The sequence below is a fragment of the Diabrotica virgifera genome, chromosome 9, assembly GCF_917563875.1.
Source record: "Diabrotica virgifera virgifera chromosome 9, PGI_DIABVI_V3a".
NCBI lineage: Eukaryota > Metazoa > Arthropoda > Insecta > Coleoptera > Chrysomelidae > Diabrotica > Diabrotica virgifera.
In genome coordinates this window covers 97,064,719-97,086,192 of record NC_065451.1, presented here as the reverse complement: position 1 = coordinate 97,086,192, position 21,474 = coordinate 97,064,719, and the positions used below count along the sequence as shown (strand labels likewise).

The 21,474-nt window shown below is 31.8% G+C and overlaps 1 long non-coding RNA gene across 1 annotated transcript; it reads left to right on the top strand.

Moving 5' to 3' along the window:
• The first annotated feature begins 14,990 nt into the window (after positions 1-14,990).
• On the top strand, positions 14,991-16,513 carry LOC126892080 (uncharacterized). The gene is made up of 2 exons (XR_007700669.1): positions 14,991-15,068; positions 15,576-16,513. It is a non-coding gene; the product is annotated as an uncharacterized LOC126892080 (long non-coding RNA).
• The last annotated feature ends 4,961 nt before the right edge of the window (positions 16,514-21,474 follow it).

Below are 21,474 nucleotides of genomic sequence, written 5' to 3'. Positions count from 1 at the left end.
AATCAATTTAATACAATAAAAAACCAAAACTTTCGTCTATTAAGAAATCTCATTAAACATCTAACACAAAAAAAACGAAAAATTCCCTTGTCTCCTCCAGAAGCATCAACCTCCAAAAGGAATGTTTCTAATCCAGTTTCAAAGTCTATTATTCCCAATCCCTATAGGGATGAATTTATGCTTTTTAAAGAAAAAACTATTTTTAAAATAACACATTTTCTTAATACTTCTATAAAAAATCAGCATATGATTAGCGAATCAGCATATTGATAGCGAAGACGAAATAGAAAAATTTGTTTCTACCCTTATAACACAACCAAATGACAGTAATGGCGTGTTTACATGCATCCAGTAACTGGCGCCAGTCGCACTGGAACGACAGTGCTGGCATGGTAGTGGCATCATGTAAACGCTTTTTTGTTCCAGTCCAGCGCTGTCTCGAATAGAAGGCTGGTCTATTTTTCATGCCAGTGGCCCTCGTCCGCGTCCCCTCTAACCCCGTGCCAGTGGTTGTAGACACGTGTTAGCACAGCGTTCCAGTCGCTGCCGTCTCTTTGTACAGTGGCAGTGTTTGTATTTTTTAAATACTTAATATGACCCGAAAACTAAACGAAGCAGATACGTTAAAGTTTGTGCAACTTTATCGAGATCAACAATGTTTATGGGATATTCGATGTGAAACATATAAAAACAAACAAATACGCTCATCAGCAATACAACAAATTCAAGAAGGAATGGATATCGAAGGATTAACTACTGAAGAAGTGAAGGCTAAAATTAAGAGCATTAGAAGTACATATTACTTAGAGGTAAATGAGATTGAGAAATCAACAAGGTCTGGTGCTGGAGGAAACGTATATGTCCCCAAGGTGAAATGGTTTGACGAATTAAATTCATTTATCAGGAATGTGGCAGTAAGGCGAATAACTACAGTAAGTATTTATGATATTTACAATTAAACTTTTACGATTTACATACAAGCGTGTCACTAATGAAAATTCATAGTCTGGGCTGATATCAGAGAATAGGCCATTTTTGGGAAAAGTTATTTACCAGCAATTTTATTGCTGGAATCGAAGCTTATGATTATATATATTAATAATATAGGTATGCAAAGTCCGCAGATAGTGTGCTACTTTTTTTATAAACAAAATGGCGTCCGAAAATCGTGTTTTTTTCAACTATTGCTCTATAACTGAACAATTGAATTGTTGCTAAAATATTCGTTTAATTTTCACCGGCTTCTGTAATTATAATCTATACCAAGAGAGCTTTTATTTCGCCAAGTTATTTAATTATTGATAAATAATTACTTGCCCAAAAAATTAATTTGAAAATTAGAGATTTTTTTTGGGAAAACCCACATTTTTCCAGGAAAGTTTTTGTCGGAGTAAATCGGGAAAAACATGCCTCTATGTAGAATTAAATTGCGGTGAATTTTTATTTGAGTGTTTTTGGTGTAAAGTTAAAATCTTCGGTGTTATAGAGCAATAATTAAAAAAAACACGAGTTGGGGGCACCATTTTGTTTATAAAAAAAGTAGCACACTACCTGCGGACTTTGCATAGCTATATTATTAATATATAGGATCTTATAATTCGATTCCAGCAATAAAATTGCTGGTATTTATGACAAAATAAGTACCTAATTTACTCCAGGAAAATAAGCTAGAAATAAACCATGTTCGGGACACTCAAAGATGACTACTTTTTTTAATTCTTGTAGACATAGAAGAAAACATACCTGTTTCCTGTCTACGAGTTGCGTCCGTTTTTTAGTTATTAACAATTTACTGCAAAAACGCGATTTTTTCGATTTTTGGCACCCCATTCAAAAGCTAAATGGTTGACATAAAATTACAAAATGTAATTTTTTATCAATAATATACGAGGTATGTCCAAAAATATGAATTTCGCTCAAGAGTAAAGTGCCTTTATATTTCACATTATCAAAAATTGTTATTAAGGAAAGTTATTTGTAATTAAAAATTATGTTATAATATGCATTTACACTCTTCTAATTGAAAAAAAAAATTGAATCCTCAAATTACGGATACCCAACATCAATTTTATTTAAGATAACTCTGTTATTATAAATTTTGCGAAAAAAAGTTATTCTTTATAAAAATGTCTGAATAGTCAAAAAACTAAGATGCAATCATAAGATATCAATTTTTTTCAATTTTATACGAGGTATGTCAAAAAATATGAATTTCGCTCAAGAATAAAATACCTTTATATTTCACAATATTTCAACTAGAAGGATACAGTTGCATATTGAAAGATAGTTTTTAATTCTGAACAACTTTTTATATTTTCATATGAACAAATTTCAATATTGTGAAAAATAAAGGTACTTTACTTCAGCGAAATTCATATTTTTTGACATACTTCGTATAAAATTGACAAAATTTAATATCTTATAATTGTATCTTAGTTGTTAGACTATGCAGAACGTTTTATAAAGAATAACTTTTTTCGTAAAATTAATAATAACGAAGCTATCATAAATAAAAATGATGTTGGGCGTCCGTGATTTGAGGAAAATTTTCAATTTTTTTTTTCAATTAGAAGAGTGTAAATGCAGATTATAACATAATTTTTAATTACAGACAACTTTTCTCAATGACAATTTTCGATATTGTGAAATATAAAGGCACTTTACTGTTGAGCGAAATTCAAATTGTTTTTTGACATACTTCGTATACTGTTGATAAAATTTGATATCTGATGATTTGCTTTTTAGGTTTTAGACTATGCAGAGCACTTTATAAAGAATAACTTTTTTTCGTAAAATTGATATTAAAAAATTTTCCCATATGGTTCCAAGTTACGCACACACTGTATAATACTATACAAATAATCTAAAGAAGCAGTTCCGGCCAGTCTTGCCGAATTTGAAAACTATTAGAGTAATACCTACCTTAAAAGGTTTTCCCCAAAATTTCAGGTGATAAACTATAATCTTTTAACAATAGGGCAATATCCGAACCATAATAAAAGTATTTCAATTTGAATATTTCTTATACAGGGTGAGGCAGATAAAGGGCCTATTAGAAATATCTCGAGAACTCAAGATAAGAAAATTATAAAAATCGGAATACAGGGGTTTTGAGGTGTGAACTATTTAATAAAAATATTTTGGTCCTTTTGCTACTTCCGGTTATACCGGAAATTGGTTGTAACTTCGTTTTTTTAAATGGGACACCCTGTATATTTTTACATTTTTGGATTCTCCTTGATTTCTTCTTTCTTAAAATATAAGTTTTTGTAATATTATACAGGGTAGGTTAAAAGATAATTAAGTTTTTTTATTAATTTCCTAGCAAAATTCACACCCTGTAGAATTGTAGTAGTTTCACATAATAAACTCTGTTTATGTTCAAATGATTTTTAATATAGTCAACTATATTAAGAATTATTGGTATAGTTAAATTTTTCCTTTTTTGTATACAGGGTTGGTCGAAACTCAAAATGTGTATTTTCTGAGTTTTCTTAAATGGAACACCCTGTATTTTAGTATTGTAATGAAATGTTGTTTTAGAATACTTTTTAATTTCTTAAGCAATCCCTATACCTAACTGCTTCAATTTGTGAGTTATTGGTGATTCAAGCCAAACATTAATTGCAACACAAAATACCTGAAATTTTATTAGGTTGGCCGTAAAAATATTCAATCAAAAATAATTTTTCGGAAATAAATGCATACTAATCGAGACTGATACTTAAAATTGCCAATAATGGTTGAGCTATCAAAATATTTACGTAGTTAAGATTGTTGGTGCGATTAAGAATTAAGCACAAATTAAAGCAGTTGGGTATAGGAAATGCTTAATAAATTAAAAAGTACCATTTCATTACAATACTAAAATATAGTGTGTTCCATTTAAGAAAACTCAGAAAATACACATTCCGAGTTTCGACCCACCCTGTATACTAAAATTCAAAATTTAGCTATACTAATAATTGGTAACAATAGTAGACCATATTAAAAATCATTTGAACATATAAAGGGATTTTGATGTAAAACTACTACAATTCTACAGGGTGTGAATTTTGCTACGAAATTAATAAAAAAACGTAATTATCTTTTAATCTACCCTGTATAATATTACAAAACCTTCTAGTTTAAGAAATATGAAATCGAGAAGAATCCAAAAACGTAAAAATATATAGGGTGTCCCATTTAAAAAAACGAAGTTACAATCAACTTCCGGTATAACCGGAAGTAGCAAAGAGACCAAAATATTTTCATTAAATAGTTCACACCTCAAAACCCCTATATTCCAATTTTCATAATTTTCTTTACTTTAGTCTCGAGGTATTTCTAATAGGCCCTTTATCTGCCTCACCCTATATAGCTGGCATTCTGTGAATTTTCATAATAATTTTATTGAATTTATAGGAATAAAAGGCAGATTTCGAGCATATAAACTTACGTGCATAGAAATCGGCCCACTTAAAAATTTGGTCATTTTTGATGTCTAATATTTCCTAAACCTGTTGGCCGATTTAAGTGATTTTTTGAACATTTTATAGGCTGATTCTTTATCAATACCACTGTAATAATATTGTTGCTAAACAGGTAAATTTTAATTGTATACCGGGTTTACCAATCAAACTGTGTTTTTTTCTCAAAGTTCGCATCATCCTGTGGAATATTCTAGCATTTATAAAATACTGAAATTAAAACTCAACTATAGCCTCAGGTTTTCTTAACATTCTGGTTTTTGATTCATTCTTTTATGTTGGATAATAAAAAAGTTAGGTACTTTAACAACTAGACATGTTCTTCATCAATACACGGTGTTTCTAAATACGTACTACAAACTTTAAGGGGTAATTCTGCATGAAAAATAGTGAAAGTTGGCTTTATAAACGTATGTCCGCAAATGTTTCGTTTCCGAGAAACGGGATGTTGAAATTTTTCTTACAAACTGACGATTTCTTTATTACTTTAAAACCAGTTGAGATATGCGAATGAAATTTGGTGAGTTTTAAGAGATAGTTATTGCGGATCTTTTGACAAAAATTTAAGAATTTTATATTCACCATTAGCATGCATACGGGTAATATGATCGGTCATGTAACACGTAGGCGCGCTAATGGTGAATATTAAATTCTTAAATTTTTGTCAAAAAATCCGCAATAACTATCTGTTTAAACTCACCAAATTTCATTCGCATATCTCAACTGGTTTTAAAGTAATAAAGAAATCGTCAGTTTGTAAGAAAAATTTCAACATCCCGTATCTCGTAAACGAAACATTTGCGGGATATACGTTTATGATGCAAACGGTCTATTTTTTCATGCAGAATTACCCCTTAAAGTTTGTCGCACTTACTTAGAAACACCGTGTATTAATGAAGAACATGTCTAGTTGTTAAAGTACCTAACTTTTTTATTATCCAACATAAACGAGTGAATCAAAAAACAGAATGGTAAGAAAACCTGTGACTATAGTTGGGTTTTAGTTTCAGTATTTTATAAATGCTAGAATATTCCATAGGGTGATGCGAACTTTGAGAAAAAACACAGTTTGATTGATACACCCGTATACAATGAAAATTTACCTCTTCAGCAACAATATTATTACAGTGGTATTGTTGAAGAATCAGGCTCTAACATGTTCAAAAAATCACTTAAATCGGTCAACAGGTTTAGGAAATATTAGACATCAAAAATGACCAAATTTTTTAGTGGGCCGATTTCTATGCACGTAAGTTTAGTTTAATCAAATCTTGCCCAAGTATACTTTCGCTAACTTAGCATCATCAGGGGCATTTCGCCAAAACAGGAAGATATCCCAGCAAAATGTAGATAACATTAAGGGTCCTTTACACGGGCCACTAAAATTGCATATTTTCGGAAATATTTAGTGGAAATATTGCTCAGCGATATTTGTGAAAACAGAAATATTTATGTATGGCCTGTCAACAATAATAAAAAATATTTACTGCAATATTTCCAGCCATGCTTGTTGCATTATATATCCGTTTTAGACGAAAAATATCCTTGAAATACCTGACGAGACGAATGTTTACACTATCAATACCCGTTTCTGGTATCTCCCGAGATAAAATAAATTGAATTGCTTCATATGCAAACAAATGTACAATTTTGCCACCTTGACTTCCACTTTTCTTTTGAATTACCTTTTTGTGTTCATTTTTCGCACATGTCCTTAAACTTCTGAAGTTTTTATAAGCTTCGTCCGGTGTTATATTGAATTCTTGTGCAATGGCCGTCCAACTATCTTTCTTTGCATTTCTGTCTTTGTATGATGTATTTTCTACATCCCACAACTCTGGACGTAAATGTACTGCATTAATAAAACTTATTGTGTTTTCATTTGACCACGTATTCATTTTTTCTTTGTATGTTTTGACAAAAACAAATTAAATTTCTACAGAATAGCCGAGCAACTTGCAAGATTTTCCACAGCAGTCCGAACTTATCGGCAACGCATCAGCCACTAACTGAAATAGTGTTCAGATACCAGCAATATTTCGGCCACATGGCTCGGCCCTACGGCGATATTTTCATTAGATGCTGCAATGTTGCCAGCAACATACCGAATATATATATATATATATATATATATATATATATATATATATATATATATATATATATATATATATTGCCGGCAACATATTGCTTTAAAAACTAGCCCGTCTAAATGCCCCTTTAGTACGGCAAGAACGTAATTAAAAAAAATGCAACTAATAGATAACATTAAACACACTAGACGAAGGACAAACAGATCAAAAATTAACTAAAATTTACCGGATACTACATCTTGGCAAGATTCATTGTTCTTACATTTTTCTTGCCAAGATGTAATATCCCAAATTTTAATTAATTTTTGATCTGTTTGTACTTCGTCTAGTGTGTGTTTAATGTTATTTATTAGTTGCATTTTTTTTTAAATTACGTTCTTGCCATACAAATGTTATCTACATTTTGCTGGGATATCTTCTTGTTTTGACGAAATGCCCCTGATGATGCTAAGTTAGCGAAAGTATACTTCGGCAAGATTTGATTAAATTATATATGCTCGAAATCTGCCTTTTATTCCTATAAATTCCATATATTCGAGCATTCTACCTACTTCTATTTTAATAATTTTATTGTATTTCCTAAAACTCAAGATTCTTGGTGTTCAATGTTTTCATTTAACATCGACAAACATCACGCATCCCTATTAGTATCAGTCGAGTAGTTACGCGTTCTTAGCGTTTCTTTTTGCATTAAGAAGGCATCTCGTTCTAATAAATGAACTATTTGTGTATATAATAATTCTTCTTCTTAAAGTTCCGCTCCTATCGGAGATTGGAAATCATTCTGGCAATTATAATTTTGTTGGTTACGCGCCGGAATAGTTCAATTGAGCTGCATCCAAACCATTCACGGAGATTGCGTAGCCACGAGATTTTACGTCTTCCTACGCTTCTTCTGCCTTTGATTTTGCCCTGCATTATATTCCTTAATAGTTCGTATTTTTCACCTCTCATGATGTGCCCCAAGTATTCCAACTTCCTGATTTTTATGGAATTTAAAACTTAGCATTGTTTTCCTAGTTGTTCGAGCACTTGTGCATAATGATTATTTGTTTGCTAATTTAAAGTTTATGTAGTAGTTCTTTAGTTTTACCGGAACATTTTCTTCTCCGAAAAAGACTAAACCCACGAAAATTTTATTGGATAAAATTGATGATGACGATAAATCGGCCATACGACGAATTATGTACTAACTGTTTTTAAACGAAATACCCACTATAGATAAACTTATTTTACCTGGTAACGAGGACGAAAGCTTGCCGAATTTTGCAAGCACTACATTCTATAACATTCTCAAATAACTTGATTTTAAATACGTACGGAGGGGCAGAAATAGTGCTTTGTTGGATCGAGACGATATCATTTTGTGGAGACGAAATTTCTTGAAATATATAGAAAAAAATCGGGAACAAAATACAAAAATTTATTATTTAGACAAAACATGGGTAAATTCAGGACACAGAAAAATCCCATGTTTCGGTTGACGAAACGGTGAAATCTTCAAGGCAGGCGTTTTTGTCTGGTTTTTCAACAGGTCTTAAAAATCCATCGGGTAAGGGATAAAGACTTATTACTACCCACATTGGGAGTGAAACAGGTTTTGTAGATAATTGTTTATGGACGTTTGAAAAGAGTCAAAAAGGAGCGGCGATTATCATGAAGAGATGAACGCTGAGAGTTTCAAAAGGTGGTTTGCAAATCTGACACCTTCATTCTGTTCTTAAAGCATTTCCTGCTCAACTGAACACATACACGGTGCTCAGTTGAAAATATGGTCCTATTATTGCCCGGTGGTCATTCAAGCCACAAATTTGTCAAAGCTATAGAATACTGTAGAGAATTATAATGCTGTCTTTTCCTCCACATTGAACGAACGAAGCATTTGATGTAACAGTATTTTCACCTCTAATGACGTGTTTGAATGAGGAAGTTATTTTATGGTTTAAAGCAAACCATGGAAAAGTCGTAACTCTGTATAACATAGCTATCTTCTTTGGAAAATTGTACCGAAGAGATGCCACATGTAACAACCGACTAAGTGGTGTAACAAAAATGAACTTCTGTTGGAGTGATATACTCCAACAGAAGTAATGAAAAAAAAATGATTACTGGTATAAAAATGAAGAGACTTCAGCAGTGAAGCCGAAGTCGTAAAAAATAAAAAATACTACTTTAGTGCAGTAATACTGAAGAAAGGGGGATTAGAAGGGATAGAAGTAGAAGTGGGAAGAGACAGAGGCAAACTGAATAGAGTTGGCTAGCAAGAGATGCAAGAAAACCACTTGACACTCAAGGATGGATACGGCTCGTTTGCATGCCTGTCGAAGAACAGTAGCTCTATATAGATAGTAATGATGACTAAAAGATGAAATAATAAAATAAGAATAATGTACTGAAACTGAATGAAGATGGATAATTGCTAAAGACGAACAAAATAAATAAATCTAACAAATCATGGGCGCCATGAAAATGATTCGATCATTTTCCCAGGTATCTTATACTGCTGTCAAATATTAAATATATCAAACCTGTAATAATGAACATAAAGGAATAATAAAATATTTGATATACAAAATAAATACATATTTATTAAAAATAACTACTAGATTTTTGACAATCTCTGAGTTACATAAAGTGCATATCATGTGACTCTAAAATGACATAAGTTATACAAAAAGTTATCTCTAAGATAACAACAATAATGTTATCTGTTAATGTTAACAAGATTACAGGTATAAGTACCTCTCACTAACATATAGTGTACAAAATTACATATGTCTTCTACCAAATGGTTATAGTACGCCTGCGACGTACAACTAAAGGAAACTGACAAAGATGAAAATACTACAAATAAATAGGCCCAAGCCTCACTAAGGGAAAATACAATAATGAAGTACGCAAGTTAAATATACAAGGAATGAAATAGAAATGAAGTAGAGATAAATACCGACGATGACATAAATTAACCGAACAAATGGAATAAAGCGAATAACAGTAAAATATTTGGGAAACAAGCTAGTAATATTAAAAAATAAATTTACCCGAATTACATAAACCAATAATAAAGTATTAAAAACCTAATTTTCTCTAGGCTTATTCCTGTGCACAAGAAGTTCCGTAGATACAAAGTTTGGGAACCAAATACCATAGTATACAAATATGTCATATAAAAACAAAGGTACGCTAAATCTGAAAAAAATAATTAATAAACATAATGTATCAAATAAACGTCTGATATATAAAAACCATAGTTACTTAAAACACAACACTAAATGTTCCCAAACGACTCCTAACGAGGTTGCTGCTGCATCCTCAGAAATGAGCATCAAGATGATGCGGTCCCATGCCCTCCGTAGGCCCAGGTGGCAGGACGAAAAGGAGCTGGAATACTCCCAAAAAGCTTGTTCCCAAAAATGACTTACTCCCAATGTTGACTTGACTGTGGCTGTGGTGGTTTCCCTAGGTGGTCAAAGAAGAGGCTATGACTTCATCTTATGGTTTCTCCCAAATGGCTAAAAACATTCCCAGTTTTATTTCCCATTTTAGACATTAGCAAAAAGTAAAGGGAAGAAGAAATAATTGAGGAAACTTTTTAGAAGCATTAACATAGAAAAACCGATCATTAAAATGGAACAAAAACTAATCTCAGGTAACCTTGAACTATTTTGAGTGTGAAAACATGAACAAATAATGATGAATGTGAAATTTGATGAGGGAATATCTGTAAAAATATATAGAATTTATAAAAATATTGGATGTTCAATAAATTTAAAACCTACAGAGAAATGATAATTATTTCCAATATTAATTGAGAATTGCATATGTTTGGTTATGTCTAACCAAAAAATATATTAATATATAATTTTCTTGAATGAATATTCAATAATCGAAATAATCTACATAAAATCCAAATAATGAGTTGACTAAGAAATTTAACAATGAACCTAATATATCAAATGTTCCATCACAAAAAAACCAGGCTATATAAAAAAATTATTATGAAAAACTAAATATTTTACCGGGTTGATTCTTATCCAGATTCCATGAGGTGTTGAGTTACACATATGTTTCCATACTCCAGGCTCCAGATAACTTTTCACTTGGAAATTAACAAAAATGATTTAAATAGTTGAAATTATCAACCCGCCATTGGTATAACCGATTCGAACCACAGCTCACAGTCAAGTAAAGAGCATTACTCTCTCATTCAGCGAGGAAGACGTCAAACTCTCACGGAACACGAATTAAATGACAAGGAACGGTTCAACTATGTTCCGTACAGTGTGACGTCACATGAGAAGTCCTTTACGAGAAATTAAAGAATTTAAATGGGAGGTCAAAAGAAAATAATTTTAAAAATAATTAAAGCGCTAAAAATGATATTATAACGGGTGGACCGTTACAATCCCCTCCTACTCGGAAAAAAAAATTTATTTTTAAACAAAAAAATTTTTTTTTCTAACTTCAAAATATTAACAACTAAATTTACAATAGTCTAACAATCCACGTTTATTCGCAAGGTTACCACTAAGCATAAACTAATGGTCAAGGAAAAATAAATCAATTACTAAAATTCATACTAAAATGTTACTATGTTACTCTCTGCTACCAAATATTGACATAATATTGCTTAAAAGCCAAAACAAAACTAAATACGGTACTAACGTTCATAATAATGCTAAGTGTCGAATTGGGCACCAAACCAAAATTGAAATATCCATGGACATCAGATTTATAAAGGATATATCCAAGGACGGAACAACCAGGAAAAGGTGTGAGCAAATTCGAACCATATCAAAAGTAAATGTACCAAAGTGAATAAAAAAATCAGTAACTAAAATAAGTAAAGAATTGAACACTTAATCCAAAATTGAACTAACAATGGACACCAGATTCATAATAGTATATCCAGAGAAGAACAATCAGGAAGATTTATGGAACAACTCTCACTAATGCCAAATAATACCAATAATAAACATACCAAAGGAATCCAAAACTCAATAACCAAAATAGATGTGGAATCGGACACTTAATCCAAAGTCGAACTATCAGTGGACACCAGATTCATAAAAGGCATATCCAAAGAAGAACGACCAGGCAAATTTATGGACCAATTCACACCAATACTAAACCACATAAACAGATCAGGTCTACGTACACCCACATCCGGTAATACGAACCTATCCAACTAAATACACAAAATAAATGAAGAATCGGACACTTATCTAGAATCGGACTATCAATGGACACCAGATTTATATAGGAGTATATCCAAAGAAGAACGATCAGGCAAATTTATGGACCAATTCTTACTAATACTAAATAAACTAAATTATTGGATCCAATGGTAACTAATACTGAACAAAATAAATAAATTAGGTCTACATACACCCTCATCCGGTAATATGAACCTATCCAAACTAAGTAATCAAAATAAGTCAGAATAAATTACTAACAGACTAAGTAACAGAGATGTAACCAAACTAAATCAAAGGTAAGATAAATACCTAAAGTGTATTGACTAGAATATTATAGAAACTACATAAACTCAATTCGTGCTGGTATTCGCGAACTATAGCATGTTGCTACAACAGATGTATGAGAATAGCTAGACACAGATAAAGTACTAATAATGTAAGAATAAGAAAGAAAGGGAAAAGAATAAATGGTGAACTAATAAGTTCTATGACACCATGATAAGTGATAGGCAAAAAAAATATGTGATAGGTGATAGGAAAAGAAAAAACAGGATAAGTGATAAGAAAAAAAAATTGACGAGAACGAGCAACAAGTTTTAAATAAAACTGCAGATTCATGCGTTCTCACATACATGGAATTATTCAGGAAATGTTCCAAAATCTAAATAACAAAACTAATGCCTAAGGAAAGAAATGGGAATATACTCAAATGAACAACTCATTTGTCTAAACACCTCAAATACTAAATTAAGGGATCTACGATGTATAGGGATAGTCAACAAAAAGACATACTATGAAGTATGAGACGTAATATCAACTAAACACTTCCCTATCAAATGGTAAAAATGTAACTGGAATAATTGGACTAACACTAGAATGGTTAGGACCTGTTGCAGACATTTCCTGACCAGAAATATTATGATAAGTAAACATCTGCATACTCAGCCATGAAAGACATAGATTACGAAATTTAATCGAACAGCACTGGCCAGTTACCGAACAACAACTTCGAACCCACGCATTCACAAATCAGAGTATCAACAGACTAATTCATAAGAAATATGGAAGACTCAAGAATTCACATATACATCAACATTCCAAACTAATTCCAGAATCATACTGTGTAGGAACTAAGGATCTGAATTATTATAAAGCATTTAAGATATTGGAGACAAATGTCAATAGAGTAACCCAATAAAAAATTAAAAAATACACCATCTTTCCAAAATGGCAAATCCAATAACAAGATATAAAAATAATAAAAAATTAGTAAGTAATCAAATATTCAAAATAATATAACACATAACCTGAGATATGGTAGTGTAACATAGTTCCATCATAATATACATATTAACCAAGAGTAGGTACTTGTATGAGTTCACCTATCCAAATATATAAATATATAATACTCAACAACCCTTCTAACTTAGGGGTTAGGTGTGCAAAAACTAGACAAAAATACAAGTGAAGTTCTTATTAATTGTATAATCCTACTGACAGGATCAGCAATTAATAATATTGACTCATAATAATAATTAAAATGCACCATACCTAATACCAAAAAAAAATAAACTCATACATAAAGTACTACATAATAATTAAATTAATAAGTAATAAATTAAAAGTCATCAACAACAAAGCCAAAGATGAAATCAAGCAATGTATGTAGGTACCTGCATTATCAGATGGTAAAAAAAATCAGACTAAAATTTCTAACCATTCTAACGATTGAGCTAAGCTAAAGACAAACAGAAGAAGAGATTAGCTTGAACGACACCGTTAAGTTAATCTTCTTCTGAGGATTGTTCTAAACTTAATAGAAAAAGTACCAATGTTTCTAACTAATAAAAGATTTATGTTTAAATCTCAACCTAAAGTATCTGATTTCTATGAGCATTATATTATGGTACCCACATTGATATAATATTATTATCAACAATAATAAAACTAGAAACTGAGATGGATAATGGAACTACTTTACTATACAATAATTATAATTGTTATGTTTAACACTACCAATTAAAGAAAAATAATTTGGATGACCATCTGTAATCATCCGAACCATGCGAATTCAACGTATCATGTGTAGAAGCTAATGTTGTGGACTGATTGTGCTTTGTGGTGTGTGCCTGTCTTACCAAACAACCCAAATATCAAAAATAACAAATATAAAATATAATCTAAAGTTTGTAAGACAAAGATACATTTGGAGAAAATATTAGCGACACACCAACAAATCAAAATGCCAGCAAAATATATAAATAATCAAATCAATAAAGTAAATAAAATACCTAAATACTGAAAATAATTTCTAGTTAGGTGTAAAATATAACCACACTAGAAAAAAAATATATGCATATATTCAACGATTAATTGTATGCGCAAACGTACTACCATTGGTAGAAGGAATAAAAATTTAACTAATAGAACATAATGTCAGTTATGTATACTCAATCTAAATACATAAATAAGTTTCCAATAAAAATACAAAATCCAAACTAAGATATGAGCTGTACCACTAAAACTACAAATGAGGTATCGAAATAAACTAATCAAAACCAAAAGCAGCATAAGTCTACCTGTTTAGTATTCGTAAAATTTTAAAGACCAAAAATAAATCAGAAGTAACATGTATACAAAGATATCAAAAAGTTAATAAAACACAAAATTCCAATAAAAGAAAATTGAACTAAAAGAACTACTGTCTTAGAACCATAAAACGGTTGGCACCACGCATTGGGCAGCCAGTGTAACAAAAAACAAGATGACTTCTGTTGGAGTGAAAGTAAAAAGAAAGATATACTCCAACAGAAGTAAGGAATAAGAAATGAAAAGACTAGGTTAGGTGTCTAGCTAGTAACTAGTAACACTAACCACTAACAGTTAGTAGGGTTGTTAACTTATTATATATTTATATAATTATTGTAACGGTCCACCCGTTATAATATCATTTTTAGCGCTTTAATTATTTTTAAAATTATTTTCTTTTGACCTCCCATTTAAATTCTTTAATTTCTCGTAAAGGACTTCTCATGTGACGTCACACTGTACGGAACATAGTTGAACCGTTCCTTGTCATTTAATTCGTGTTACGTGAGAGTTTGACGTCTTCCTCGCTGAATGAGAGAGTAATGCTCTTTACTTGACTGTGAGCTGTGGTTCGAATCGGTTATACCAATGGCGGGTTGATAATTTCAACTATTTAAATCATTTTTGTTAATTTCCAAGTCAAAAGTTATCTGGAGCCTGGAGTATGGAAACATATGTGTAACTCAACACCTCATGGAATCTGGATAAGAATCAACCCGGTAAAATATTTAATTTTTCTGAATAATTTTTTTATATAGCCTGGTTTTTTTGTGATGGAACATTTGATATATTAGGTCCATTGTTAAATTTCTTAGTCAACTCATTATTTGGATTTTATGTAGATTATTTCGATTATTGAATATTCATTCAAGAAAATTATATATTAATATATTTTTTGGTTAGACATAACCAAACATATGCAATTCTCAATTAATATTGGAAATAATTATCATTTCTCTGTAGGTTTTAAATTTATTGAACATCCAATATTTTTATAAATTCTATATATTTTTACAGATATTCCCTCATCAAATTTCACATTCATCATTATTTGTTAATGTTTTCACACTCAAAATAGTTCAAGGTTACCTGAGATTAGTTTTTGTTCCATTTTAATGATCGGTTTTTCTATGTTAATGCTTCTAAAAAGTTTCCTCAATTATTTCTTCTTCCCTTTACTTTTTGCTAATGTCTAAAATGGGAAATAAAACTGGAAATGTTTTTAGCCATTTGGGAGAAACCATAAGATGAAGTCATAGCCCCTTCTTTGACCACCTAGGGAAACCACCACAGCCACAGTCAAGTCAACATTGGGAGTAAGTCATTTTTGGGAACAAGCTTTTTGGGAGTATTCCAGCTCCTTTTCGTCCTGCCACCTGGGCCTACGGAGGGCATGGGACCGCATCATCTTGATGCTCATTTCTGAGGATGCAGCAGCAACCTCGTTAGGAGTCGTTTGGGAACATTTAGTGTTGTGTTTTAAGTAACTATGGTTTTTATATATCAGACATTTATTTGATACATTATGTTTATTAATTATTTTTTTCAGATTTAGCGTACCTTTGTTTTTATATGACATATTTGTATACTATGGTATTTGGTTCCCAAACTTTGTATCTACGGTAACTTCTTGTGCACAGGAATAAGCCTAGAGAAAATTAGGTTTTTAATACTTTATTATTGGTTTATGTAATTCGGGTAAATTTATTTTTTAATATTACTAGCTTGTTTCCCAAATATTTTACTGTTATTCGCTTTATTCCATTTGTTCGGTTAATTTATGTCATCGTCGGTATTTATCTCAACTTCATTTCTATTTCATTCCTTGTATATTTAACTTGCGTACTTCATTATTGTATTTTCCCTTAGTGAGGCTTGGGCCTATTTATTTGTAGTATTTTCATCTTTGTCAGTTTCCTTTAGTTGTACGTCGCAGGCGTACTATAACCATTTGGTAGAAGACATATGTAATTTTGTACACTATATGTAAGTAAGAGGTACTTATACCTGTAATTTGGTAACAGATAACATTATTGTTGTTATCTTAGAGATAACTTTTTGTATAACTTATGTCATTTTAGAGTCACATGATATACACTTTGTGTAACTCAGAGATTGTCAAAAATCTAGTAGTTATTTTTAATAAATATGTATTTATTTTGTATATCAATTATTTTATTATTCCTTTATGTTCATTATTACAGGTTTGATATATTTAGTATTTGACAGCAGTATAAGATACCTGGGAAAATGATCGAAGATCATTTTCATGGCGCCCATGATTTGTTAGATTTATTTATTTTGTTCGTCTTTAGCAATTATCCATCTTCATTCAGTTTCAGTACATTATTCTTATTTTATTATTTCATCTTTTAGTCATCATTACTATCTATATAGAGCTACTGTTCTTCGACAGGCATGCAAACGAGCCGTATCCATCCTTGAGTGTCAAGTGGTTTTCTTACATCTCTTGCTAGCCAACTCTATTCAGTTTGCCTCTGTCTCTTCCCACTTCTACTTCTATCCCTTCTAATCCCCCTTTCTTCAGTATTACTGCACTAAAGTAGTATTTTTTATTTTTTCCGACTTCGGCTTCACTGCTGAAGTCTCTTCATTTTTATACCAGTAATCATTTTTTTTTTCATTACTTCTGTTGGAGTATATCACTCCAACAGAAGTTCATTTTTGTTACACTGTCGCCCCACGTTGGGCGCCAGTGTAACAAAAATGAGGAAACTTCTGTTGGAGTGAAAGTAAAAAGAAAGATATAGGTACTCCAACAGAAGTAAGGAAAAAAAAGAAAAGACTCGGTAACTAAATAGTTGTGGCTGAAAAGAAGAGAATGTGGGGTGTGTAAAGAAAAGGGTGAAGTGGCTTCTAGGTTGAAGCCGAAGTAAGAAAATAAAAAAAAAATACTACTAAAGTGCAGTAGTACTGAAGAAAGGGGAATTAGAAGGGATAGAAGTAGAAGTGGGAAGAGACAGAGGCAAACTGAATAGAGCTGGCTAGCAAGAGATGCAAGAAAACCACTTGACACTCAAGGATGGATACGGCTCGTTTGCATGCCTGTCGAAGAACAGTAGCTCTATATAGATAGTAATGATGACTAAAAGATGAAATAATAAAATAAGAATAATGTACTGAAAATGAATGGAGATGAATAATGACTAAAAACGAACAAAATAAATAAAACTAACTAATCATGGGCGCCATGAAAATGATCTTCGATCATTTTCCCAGGTATCTTACACTGCTGTCAAATATTAAATATATCAAACCTGTAATAATGAACATAAAGGAGTAATAAAATAATTGATATACAAAATAAATAAATATTTATTAAAAATAAGTGCTAGATCTTTGACAATCTCTGAGTTACATAGAGTCACATGATATGCACTTTATGTAACTCAGAGATTGTCAAAGATCTAGCAGTTATTTTTAATAAATATTTATTTATTTTGTATATCAATTATTTTATTACTCCTTTATGTTCATTATTACAGGTTTGATATATTTAATATTTGACAGCAGTGTAAGATACCTGGGAAAATGATCGAAGATCATTTTCATGGCGCCCATGATTAGTTAGTTTTATTTATTTTGTTCGTTTTTAGTCATTATTCATCTCCATTCATTTTCAGTACATTATTCTTATTTTATTATTTCATCTTTTAGTCATCATTACTATCTATATAGAGCTACTGTTCTTCGACAGACATGCAAACGAGCCGTATCCATCCTTGAGTGTCAAGTGGTTTTCTTGCATCTCTTGCTAGCCAGCTCTATTCAGTTTGCCTCTGTCTCTTCCCACTTCTACTTCTATCCCTTCTAATTCCCCTTTCTTCAGTACTACTGCACTTTAGTAGTATTTTTTTTTATTTTCTTACTTCGGCTTCAACCTAGAAGCCACTTCACCCTTTTCTTTACACACCCCACATTCTCTTCTTTTCAGCCACAACTATTTAGTTACCGAGTCTTTTCTTTTTTTTCCTTACTTCTGTTGGAGTACCTATATCTTTCTTTTTACTTTCACTCCAACAGAAGTTTCCTCATTTTTGTTACAGTGGATTCGAGAAAACAGGCATCAATCCTTTTTATCAGAACATATTCCCAGATTGGAAACTTAGACTATAGTGTACAACTGATCGACCTATAGTGAAAAATGAAACCGTTGATCCCATTCACGAAAAAAGAACTCCTTCTCAAGAAAGAGATACTATTCTTCGCTTGTAAGGACTTTATCTATAAGGAAAGAAATCGTAATATATCTTCATCAGACGATTCAGAGGAATGGAAAGCAAGTGAACAATCTTCAGATGATATCAGCCTTTTTGAAAACAGTTCGGGGGAATTATCTGAAATGAAAGTTTACTCACTGCAGCTTCAAATCCTCACTGCAATCCCAATTTCCTAAGTTAGCACTTCAAAACAGAAAGGGGACGTTAAAGGAAATAAAATTCCATCATCGCTGGATGAACTTTTGTGACTCCATATGATATATCTCCACTACAGCGGACACCTTATCAAACAAGGAGGATCAACTGTTTTCACCTCCACACCAAATTATTTTTTGACGAAATCAAAACAAAAAACACCCAAACCAACTTCACAAGCAGCTAGAAAAGCTGCAAGCAGAAAGGTGTTTAAAAAAAGAAAATAAGAGATTTGATGATGATGAATACGACGTCTATATAGGAGCGTTCCAAGACGTCATATTTGTACGATCCCTTGAACCGTTACGAAGTCGATTGTACTGTTTTAATGCGCAGAATCGCCCCTTTCTTTCGATCCGGAAACGATTACCGGTACGTAATCCTCTTGGAACGTGTTTATGTTCCATTAGAAATTCGAGTTGCACCGGAGCCACTTTCTTCAGCATACATACGAATACCACGTGTATTTGTTTATTTATAAAATTTGTTTTTGGAATTGAAACATTTTACACAAAATAAAAAGAAATGGATTTAAATAATGGTAAGTCAATATTATATAAGTTAATTTTACTAATTGTAAAATTATCTTATTGATTCTTATCAGCTATTCTTCTACTTCAGTTATTTTCTACTAATAAATTAAACTTTGTGAGCATGTTAAAGACGCAATTTATTTATTTACATGTTTTATTAAACTCGCAGTTCGATCTTTATGTCCAGATAATGTTTTCAAAATTATAACAAAAATAAATAAAAATCCACGAGGAAAAATTTCCTGTAGTTGGCTGTATACCATTTATTACAAAAAAACATGAAATCCTTTATAAAAGGTACATTTGTTTAATCCCTATACAGGGCTACACCATAAAACAAACAGAACTAGTTTTCAATCGGTTGACCGATCATCATCAGCGTTTCTTGAATCAAACATGCTAACCACCAAAGTAAAAATGTTAGGGTAAAAACCCTTTAAAATTAATCTGTCATAGGAACATATAAAAATGATGTGACTTTACACATGGATGTACAAAATATCCAATGTTTCACGCTCGAGGTACCATTGAGCTAAATTTGACATGCTCACATCATGGCTGTGTCGAAGCAAGTCTTCAAGATAAACTTTATATCCAAAAAGTGCAATGGTAATTTTACAGAAGAAGAAGACAGGCAGCTGATACACAACACTTTTTATAAATTGGGTGATACTGAAAAGCAAAGACAATGTATTTGCAACTTGGTCGAAGAAAAGCCAAAGCTTTCAACGAAGACACAGTCTGACACATCCCGGAGATCTAAAACAAGGTATTTCTATTTTTTTAAATAACCAAAAAATTGCGGTATGCAAAGGATTTTTTTAACGACTTTGGATATTTCCTAAACTTTTGTACGAAATATTTTAAAAGCGAGATCAGAACGTATCATTGTCCCTGCAAGTCTCAGAGGAAAACACAGTCCCGGGATAAAGCGCCCAGAATATAATAAAGAATTACGTATACTAGCTCCTGAGCTAAATATTTCAATAATGTATGACTTGTACAGAGATCAGTACCTCAAGAATGACATAGAGCCAGAAAAACAATGGTTGTATAGGCAAATATTTAATGATGAGTTTCATTTAAAATTTCATGTACCTCGTAAAGATATGTGTGACACTTGCTTTAAGTACAAATCTGCATCATCTGTGGAAAAGCTCGAAATGCAGGAGAGTTATGAATAGCATATTAAAAAAAAGAAGGAAGCTAACAAATTTCATGATGATGCAAAGGCTGATGAGAGTGTTAATTTTATTGAATTTGATTTAGAGGCAGTAAGGTATTGCCCAAATATAAACGCAAAAGCTTTGTTTTATAAAACAAGGTTAGCTGTTTATAATCTCACAGTTTATAACGTAAAAAATAATAGCGCACTTTGCTATATGTGGCATGAAGGAGTCGCGGGGCGAGGCTCAAATGAAATGTCGTCATGTAGCTTTGATTACCTGAAAACGGCAGACCATTTGTGCTAATGAGTGCCACCTGCGGTGGACAAAATAGAAATGTCAATATTTCCGCTGTTTTATTGTATGCAGTCCAAACGCTAGATATCCCAGTCATAGATCAATGTTTTTTTGAACCTGGCCACTCCATGATGGAATGCGACACGGTACATGCACAAATAGGGAAAAAGTGTAAAAACATTGAACTTTTTGACCCAGCCGGCTGGTACACAGTGGCAAGAATGTCGTCAAAGAAACAAAAATATTTAGTACAAGAGATGGGCCAAGAAAACATGTTTGATGCAAAAAATTTGAAAACAAAATTAATAAAAAACAAAAAAGTTGATACAGAAGGCAATGATATTAACTGGTTAAAAATTTCTTGGATTCAATACAGAAAAGATGATCCAAATCACATTTTTTTTTGTAAATATGATAAAAGCGAAAATGAGTTTTGCAAATTTCAAACCATAAGGAGAGGGACACGGCCGAGCGCCCAAAAAATTTTGCTTGAACCGGTATAACGTATGGTCCTAAAGTTTTGGGAAAAATTTCACCTGGTCTGATTGAGAAGCAAAATGCATTTAACAAAGAAGGCCATGGAATTGAAATGTCATCAGTTATTGACATTTAATAAACAAAGCAGAATATTTTGGTTTGTGCTCTGCAAAATGTCTTATACAATTGATATTCGTCGAGGTGTTTACAATATGG